Here is a 9575-nt window from a genome sequence, read left to right on the forward strand (position 1 = left end):
GAGTTGTGCTTTATAAATGTAATTCATAAATGAGTACTATATTTTTGGTATGGGAGTACTTTAAACAATCTTAATATTGTATTACCTATATGAATTAACATTCTTGTGGTTGGCCCACTTGGTTTGATGGCTCAAACGTTTAAAGTGTCTATTTAAGGAGACTCATCTGATCATTTCCTGTTTCCTGTGTGAAGGCAAGTACTGGCGCTCTCTGCAGCGGTCTGCGTCGAAGCTGGGCTACTCCCTGAGCGAGGTGCTCCGCTCTGAGAGCGAAGAGACCGAGACGGTCACCGCCATGGCGTCACTGTCTGTCGCCACAAGCACATCAGCAAAAGGTCTGTGTCTTCAAATGTCCTTCGCCCTGCTCTCGCTCTCTCTTCTCTCTCTCTCTCTCTCTCTCTCTCTCTCTCTCTCTCTCTCTCTCTCTCTCTCTCTCTCTCTCTCTCTCTCTCTCTCTCTCTCTCTCTCTCTCTCTCTCTCTCTCTCTCTCTCTCTCTCTCTCTCTCTCTCTCTCTCTCTCTCTCTTGTTCCGGTCTCTGCCCCTCTCTCTCTCTCTCTCTCTCTCTCTCTCTCTCTCTCCGCCTCTTTGTTTTTTTCCCCCTTTGTGACGTTTGATTTTTGTCATGCCCTTTGTTTAAGTACAAATGTGGACACAATCCTACCTTTTGATTATTATTTGGTTCCTGTGTACTTTTTAGATAGACAATACCTAATATCTTTGCTTTGATTTAATGTCGTTCTCCCAGGACTGAGGAGGAGCCGATGGAGGAGGAAGTGGACCCGGCGTTCAACCACTCATAAGCCAAGCCTGCCTCTCGGACATTGTTCTCGTCCAATCTAAACCACTGTTTCAGTTTAAACCCTGCCCTCCCCCCCCCCACCACCCCCACCCCCCTGCCAGGTGTCTCACCTATTGCTATCTCAATGTGGCGGGGGTCCTAGCGCGGAATGGGGGGGGCCGGGTCTCCGTTTCATAGAAGAAACGGGGGCTCTGGGGGGCTGAAACAGAACACTGGTGTTCGGTTGTGCACAGGGGGTTGGATGCTCGGCCCACGTTGTGTTGCGTTGTCATCTTTAACGGAGGGCCCGAGTCTCTGAGCCGCTGCTACCAGGCCGCCTCGAGACGAGGAACTCAAGGTTGGAAAACCGAGCCATCGTGCGCTGTCGTGCCTCGAATGCCAGTACTTTAGGACTTTAAACCGACGCCGTCTGAATGAGGCACGGATCACCAGACGGTCATCTTTGCTCTGGGTTGAGGTTCTCGGTCTCCCTCGCCTCTATCGCCTCGCCTCTTCTCCTTTTTTTTTTATTTCTGAGTCTGAGAGCGTGGATGTATCCTTGATCCGGGGACCGTAGCTTGATGCCGTGACCCGCGGAGCACAGTTGGAGATGGAGGAAATGCGAGTGTGGAATACATTTCTGCCCGAAGTCCTCTGGATGAAGTGGAATGGAGGTGGTCGATTCGAACGGTGATTCTTGGCTCTGTTCCGACTGATGGTAAATGACTGCAAAATTGTGCCTTTTTTTCGAACCTGGTGGATATTTCACAATGAACTGAACTTCAAGACATTTTGCCTTAAAGACAGGTTTGGGAACAAGGCCTCTTCTCATCCTTATCCTTTTACTATTTTTTACTCGGGCGGCAAAACTTTCCAAGCCTGCATGCTGTTGGCATAGAGACTGGACGACTGGCATGTTTACCCATAATGCTTTTCACACAGCCTGTCCACCCTGTAATTAAACCCTTATTTTTTCATCGTACCACTTTTACCTGCTTTTTGGAAGGTAGTTGTTGACCGATTGAGTAAAAGCGTGGCTTGGCTGTGCTGGGAGGTTTATTTACTATTCTCCAGACAAGCCTGATTTTCCAGCTAGGATTTCTGAATGGATGAAATAACAAGCATGCACTGCATTCCAATAACGTCACAAGACGAAGCATGATGTACTATCACCCCTTTATTAATCACAGGAGGTCACATTGTCAACCAGAATTCGTGCATTAAGCGTGTCCACCGACAAATAAACATCAGCACATCACTGATAGAGGAGCGAGCTCCTCCCCACAAAATATTTCCCACGTTGAGGACAGTGCAGTGTTTTCAGACGCCAGACCGGAGACGGTGGGTTTTAACAGTGTCTGAGTCGCTCCGCGCTTCAGTACGCGACCCCCTGTGACACTAGTGAAACGCATCTGCTCTCCCCCTGTCCTGAGCTACCGACCAGGTGGGAGGGAGTGAGAACATGTGCGCTCATATACTTGTGGGTGAGTGCGTGTGTGTGTGTGGGGGACGGGTGTGTGACACGACCGGGAGCCAGACCTACAAAGTCAAATCACACACTTATTATTCTGACGGCACAGTAAGGTCGGCGGACACACGTCTGTGTGGAGAGTTTGTCTGGTTCATAACTTTCATCTATCTCTGGCCACCAGAAATGATCTAAGAGATGGTGCGTGATGTACATCATCTCGGCCAGCGCTGCCGTATGTAGCGCCAAGGACTGCCCGGCAGTACGACCCCCACCCATCTGGGAGAGGAGGGGCAGTGGGGAGCTTCGTCAGCCACAGCCTGCAGGCGTTTGACAGTTTGACAGTTTTGAACATTGACAACGATAGAAGCAACGCATCTTGACGTAGCTTGATTGAGAACACCCAGGACCACCAGACCAACTCCCCGTCACCACCAGACCAACTCCCCGTCACCCAGCTCACATTGTCTTTCCCTCTGGGCAGCTACCTTCTTCCACGGTCGTTTTGTTTCAAACTCTACTTTTGCATTGAAGCCTTGTTTCTCGACGCAGGGGCGGGGTCCTGACAGGAGGTCAGGAGGATATCTTTTCCAAGACTTCTCTCCCCCTCCCCCTCCCCCAACCCCCCAGCCCCCCGAAATTTGCCAGCTGTTTCCTCGGTCGTTTCGTTGCTGTATCTGTTTAGTTTTTTTTAAGTGCAGTCAAGTGACTATTATTGATATGTTTTGTGTTGTACCTTTTAATCATTTTTTTATTTTGTATACAGCACTTTTCGCCCCCACCTGTCTTTTCCTCCTTTCCTCTCTGTTACGTTGTTTGTTGTACAGTTTACATGTTTCAAAACCGAAAAAGGGTTTGGATTCTGGTGGGCGAGGACATTTTCCTTGCTGTTTTTTGAGCTCCAGGGTTTATGGGGAAGCTTTGGGAATGCAAATACTACTTTGTACAATGATTATAATAATTGTGTATTTACTATACTGTCTGTTCATAGTAGATTTATATATGAAAAATATGCATATTATATTATATATATATAAAAATGAAATATTATGAACTTGTTTTTGAAATTAGTATTGCAAGGTTTATATTTTCATTGGGCAAATTTGTTGCCCTCTCGAGGGTATTAATGAAAGCACCACTTACTGTCACTTGCTACGGTTGGCTCACCGCTGAGCAATATAGCATCCCATTGGTCTTGTGTTCCCTTGCGTCAGTAACAACGACTGGCTTTGAGTTGTGTTCATCCCATGGTAGTTCTCATACTGTTCCGAGTTACATTGCCTACGACACTCACACACTACAACATACTGTGCAATCACTGTTACATTACATTGTTCTCTGGAAAAATGGCTTTTCTTTTTCCGTTTAATTCATCCCTCTCCTCTTTATTTAAGATGTCAACTCGCATATCTTCACGCTGGGTTCTGTGCACCCTTTTGTTCAAAATATACCTTTCCTAAATTACCAATATTTGAATGTCTATTGATGAATCAATCGGTAACATTTGCATATTCATGATTTATTTTTGTACAATCTTAATAATTCACACGCTTATCCTAAAACCTTCTCCAAAGAGGAAGATCAAAAGACGGATGGACACGTGGCTATCCGCAGCCCCCGTACCTCTGATTGTATCACTGTGATCAGCCAGGAGCACCAATGACCGCAGAACAGAGTCTGACCTTTTTATTGGCGACCAAACGTTCGTTGGTTTATTCTACTCATCGGTGCTCTAAATGTATAGTTTATTATATCACATTCACGCCTTCGGGGGCTTGGCCCTTCAATTAGAACTAGTTATGGTAACTAGTAAAGAGATATGGTTTCTTATCAATAGGGTTTAGTTAAGGAAGCCAGTTAAGGTAACTATGAACCATTTAAGATGACGACTAAAGGTAACTTGGAACCAGGTATGGTAACTAATGACTAGTTAAGATAACCAGTTAATAGTAACGGTACCCCGTTAAGACGACGAGCTAAGGTCAGCTAGACAAACCACCTAGCCGTCAAACAACCTGAACAGGTTCAGGTTGTTGAGACAAAAAACTATAACTCCGTTCAGAAGAAATGTTACCCAGAAGACGTAGCTTTCAGAACACCGTAACCGACGGTGGCATTCCCACCACAACGTTGGCCTGAATCACCCCTCTCGCTTGTCTCCCCCCTTTTCTCTCTCCTCTGTCTCCCCCAAACGGCTTCAGCAGATGACAATTTCCCCCGGACAATATGGCCTCATGGCTCATTTCTTTACTTGGCTTAACGATACACACTTCTAAGAGGTGGAGGACAATATTGGTGGAAACATTGAGTATATTCCCAAGCAGTAGCACTAAATCAATCTTTTGAAACATTATGTTAATGATATTCTTTATATAAGCCTTTGGAATGGGGACCATTATAAGTGCTTTCTCCTTAGTTATAGAACATTTCACTTTGGTTTAGACTAATTGTCATTTACAATATCATCCTTTTTTTGTACATTCCTCGCTGTCCACCAACTATTCACTTGCTTTTACGCACGCACACACACGCACACACACACACACACACACACACACACACACACACACACACACTTCTTGCTTGATAAATAGAAGGCACATCGGTGGACAATGTTCCCAGGGGGAAGTCTGTTTTGGCCCCAACAAACATCAGAGAACATGAGCTGGTATACATTACAACATTTCCCTTTAAATATCAGCATTGGCCATTGTCATTCTGGTTGTTGAAAAGGTGTCGAACCCAGGCATGTTTTTTGTCTGATGGTTGAATCAAGATGAGGTGATTTGTTCAGCCCTTGATCCCAGTCCCCAAAAGGGCTTAACCGGCCCTAGGTTTCCTCGTGCCCACTGCACCGTCAGTCAAAGGACGTTGGAAGGCGTGGCTGACGGATGGGGGAGCTTTCCAAGGTCGTCAGAGCCCGAGTAGTGTCACAGTGCTTAAATTTGCATACGTGATCTGATTGGATGACGGATCCGTCGCTGCCGAAAAAGTTGAATTTTTTTTCTACTTTTTGACGGCGCCGAAGGCTCCAACGGAGCGCACAGATCCACAATGCATTGCGCCTCCGTACACATTCAAAGTCAATGGGGATCCGTCAACGGACGGTGCAGTGGGCACGAGAGGGTGACCGTCTCACCACACTGATGATCCAACAAATGTGCCACCAAAAAACAAACATGTTTTAGTATGGCTTCCACATTACCTTTGGTCTACGACTCTTCAACAAGGACAGATTTCCTTCTCTCACCCACTTTCTGTTTCTGTCTCTCTCCCTCTTGTCCCCCCCCCCACCCCCTAAATGTTTTGCATGTTTTTGTATGTCCGCATGCGCTGTCTGTCAGTCTGTACCCCAACACACATCCACACATGGGATGTAGCACTGAAGGGCACGTTGACTACCTTCTCAAGATTGCATCAACACTTTTGCTCTCTCTCCTTCTCTGTCTCTGGTCTCTCTCTCTCTCTGTTGGCTGGCTAGTTTTTTAAAGAGTCCCCTCCTAGAGAACCGAGGGAAGGGCAGTTTTCAGTGTTAGGTGAATTTGCTCTCATTTGTACAAACAAGGAATCCATAAAGCTGAGATTTAAACATACACCATTTCAAAGCTGTTTTCTCTAGCATTTGTAACACACAGACGATAGATTTTATTGTATTTATCTAGGAAAGGTGTGAGTTTTGTAGTGAGGCTACATACATGAAGGGTCAACAGCAGAACCGGCCGAATGTCTGAATGCCAGGCAGTGGTGTGGGGGGTTGATGTGTGTTTTATACCATGATTGGACTTCTTCAAAGGGCTCAAACCCGAAGCCTGATGTATTTTTGTCCCAGGTGTCCACTTTAAGCCAGTTTTACCTATGACCACTACGGTTCAGAAAGTTACAGTTCTAGGTTTACATATGTATTAATGCATATTATTTTGTTTTCATTTTTTTCAATATTGGTTATTTTTTTTGACTTGTTGCTCTACTGTTACAAAAGTCTCTTTTTTTTCTCGGGAACTTTTTGCTCTAACATATTGTCTTTGACATCTACAATATAAAGTATCATGTTTTGAAAAAAATAACCGTTGTCGTTATTGTATTAAGGGGGGAAAGTGTATGGATTTCGGAACAGGCGGACATTCCTTTGCCTGTCATCCTTGTATTTCCATAATTTGGACTAAATACGAGCAAATGCAGCTGAAAGGTACTTGGTTCTATCCATGATTTCCCCAGATTTTACCCAGTATTCCCTTGGGCCTCCTTGATGTAGTTTAATAAATTGACATTGGATTAAAGTTTCAAGTCAACCTGATTGACTTGATAATAAAATTGTTACATTTTTAATCGTTGTTAAAGGGGTGATATTACGCTACCAGATGTGAGTGATTAGCCATTACAAGCCATTGTTTTAGTGACATCACATTTGGTTATGTCCACATCAGTGGCGGTGGGTCAATAGAGGGCGCTAGGGCGCCGCCCCTCCGAGAAATATTCACTTGAATATATCTACCAATTATTAATCAACTATTATCAATTCGTAATAAATCAACAAAAACACATAGCGTCTATCCTCGTTTAATTGTGTGACATAATTTTCACTGCCAGCAACCATTTAAATGCGTCTGAACGTCAATGATTTGGGCTAGGCTAGTTATTGGTCATTCTAAATAAAGCCCTCCTCCAAGTCAGGAGCGCCGGCCACGTTGAAGTCAATGTAAGCTCGCTAACTTTTTGCAGTCTATCAAGCAGAGACAGCTTTTCATTGGCGCAAGAAAATTCGCTCTCGGGTCGCACCAGTGTGCGCCCAAGGCCAATGGTGTCGTTTTTCTTTTTTGTTATCACCACATCATTGGACAATTCAGCGAATCAATCAAATAGGTTACCTCCCTCAGCAGCATTCGCGCAACGCAACTACATGTAGGGAAGAGATAGATCGCTAACTACCAGAGAGTTGTAAGCACATTCCACCCATTTCAGTAGCGGAATTGGACTCCCCAAGCAATGTTATACTTAAAAGGACCAAGTAAGTTGCATATTAATTTTGTCTTTCGGCCTGTAGCATATTGTAACGACCTCGCCGGTGACATAATGATGTCGAGTCATTAGTAATTGATCGTAGTTTTTAATCCACCAAAACCAGGTCACTGAAACATAACCAACGGCAGACAACCGGCAACAAAAAAAAACTGGTTACCCCGGCAACCCCCAACACGGTCTCACTCACGTGCAGGCCCCCACCCTGATTGACAATAAGAACATTACAATACATGCAAATAGAACAACTGGCATAACGGACAACGAAATACAATGCAACACATAACACACAAACTATTTAATTGTCCCAGGGTCGCTACATTGCCTCCCCCCTGCAAAGTTCCTCGTCCTCGAGGGAACAAACAAAGTCCCGGAAGCGACCCGGCGCTCTCCTCTCCCTACGAGGCCGCGTTGGGGCCACGGGGGGCTGGGGAGAAGCGCCTGGGGGCGAGAGGGGCCCACGAGTGTCAGGCCCGGGGGCGGGCAGGGGGAAAGGGAGGGGCGGGGCTGGGGGCCAAGTTGCTGACTGTGGTGATCGACAGGGAGGGGAGACAAGGATAGGGTTAGGTGGGGACCCAGGGCCAGAACACTGAGGTGTGCGTGTCCGGGGCCCATTCGCACCGGTGCGGGGAGCTGCAGGGCTCGCTGGAGCAGGTTGAGGGGTGGCGGTGCCTCGATAAGGGGCCAACCGGTCTCTGTGGAGAGCCACCCTCCTTCCCCGAGGTGGTAGCTGGACCCTGTACACCACCTCCCCCATCCTCTCAAGGACCCTGCATGGCCCGATCCACTCGCTATCGAGCTTTGGGCATCTTCCCTTCTTTCTTTGCGGGCTGTAGGTCCAGACCAGCTCCCCAGCCTCAAAGTGCCTGCCACGAGAACGCACATCATAGTTCCTTTTCTGCCTCACCCCTGCGCTCAGCAGCTGTCCCCTGGCGAAGGAGTGAGCCGTCTCCAGGCGGTCCTGGAGTCTCCTGGCATACTCTGGGCCGGGAGGAACAGGGGGAGAATCGGGCGGCCGGCCAAACGCCAGGTCAGCTGGGGTGCGAAGCTCCCTGCCCAACATCAGCAGAGCAGGTGTGCAGGACGTCGACTCCTGCACAGCTGACCTGTATGCCATGAGCACCAGAGGCAGATGATTGTCCCAATCCCGCTGATGCTCAGCCGAGACAATGGCCAGCTGCTGCTCCATACAGCGATGAAATCGCTCCACCAAGCCGTCACTCTGTGGGTGCAGGGGGGTAGTACGGCTCTTCTGCATGTCCAGCCTGCTACATAAAGCCGCAAAGACACGGGATTCAAAATGTCTCCCCTGGTCACTGTGGATGGACTCCGCTGCCCCAAAACGGCTAATCATCCCCCCGACCAAAGCGTCCGCTATGGTCTCCGCCCCCTGGTCAGGCAGAGCGTACGCCTCCGGCCACTTGGTAAAATAGTCCATGGCCGTGAGGACATACTTGTTCCCCCTCTCTGTGCAGGGTAGCGGTCCCACCACATCCACCCCAACCCTCTCCATAGGGAACCCCACAGGGAACTGCTGTAGCTGGGCATGGGACCTTTCCGTGGGGCCTTTGCGGGCTGTGCAGCCATCACAGCGGCGACAGAAGTCCTCGACGTCCCTCTTGTGCTGCCCCCAGTAGAAGCCAAGGCGGAGGCGACGCAGGGTCTTTGTCACCCCAAAGTGCCCTGAGCCCACGGCACCATGGACCGCTTGAAGCACTTCCCCACGCAGAGAGTGAGGCACCACCACCTGCCACCTCACCTCTCCGGTGGCGGGTTCCTTCCAGGCCCGCTGAAGCATGCCATCCCACAGTCGCAGGGCCTCGAACTTAGCCCACAGTCCCTTGGTGACCAGGGAGAGAACGGCCACTTCTTCCCATGGGGGCCGCCGCTGTTGGTCCAACCACTGGAGCACTGGTCGAAGGTCTGCGTCCTCCTCCTGCTGCCGTCTCCATCCTGCGGTGTCGACCTCCCGGAGCTCACAGCAGACTGGGGACGCCACCTCCACCGCAGAACATCCCTCCTCTTGGCTGCACAGCTCCTTCTCACGGCTCTCCCTCCTTTCACAGTTGCGGCAGCCATCCTGACTGCAGGGGCGTCGGGAGAGGGTGTCTGCATTAGCATGGCGTACCCCTGCCCTGTGCACCACACTGAAGCTGTAGGACTGCAGCTCCTCGATCCACCGTGCGACCTGCCCTTCTGGCTCCTTGAAAGACATGAGCCACTGGAGCGCGGAGTGGTCGGTCCTTACAGTGAAGTGCCGGCCACAGAGGTAATATTTGAAGTGGCATACAGCTCTAACGATGGCCAGCAGC

General features: G+C 48.6%; 1 long non-coding RNA gene across 1 annotated transcript; it reads left to right on the top strand.

Annotated features, from left to right (window-relative positions):
* Positions 1 to 85: 85 nt before the first annotated feature.
* Positions 86 to 6311, top strand: LOC132448828 (uncharacterized). The gene is made up of 2 exons (XR_009523437.1): positions 86 to 335; positions 747 to 6311. It is a non-coding gene; the product is annotated as an uncharacterized LOC132448828 (long non-coding RNA).
* The last annotated feature ends 3264 nt before the right edge of the window (positions 6312 to 9575 follow it).

The sequence above is a fragment of the Gadus macrocephalus genome, chromosome 20, assembly GCF_031168955.1.
Source record: "Gadus macrocephalus chromosome 20, ASM3116895v1".
Taxonomy (NCBI): Eukaryota; Metazoa; Chordata; class Actinopteri; order Gadiformes; family Gadidae; genus Gadus; species Gadus macrocephalus.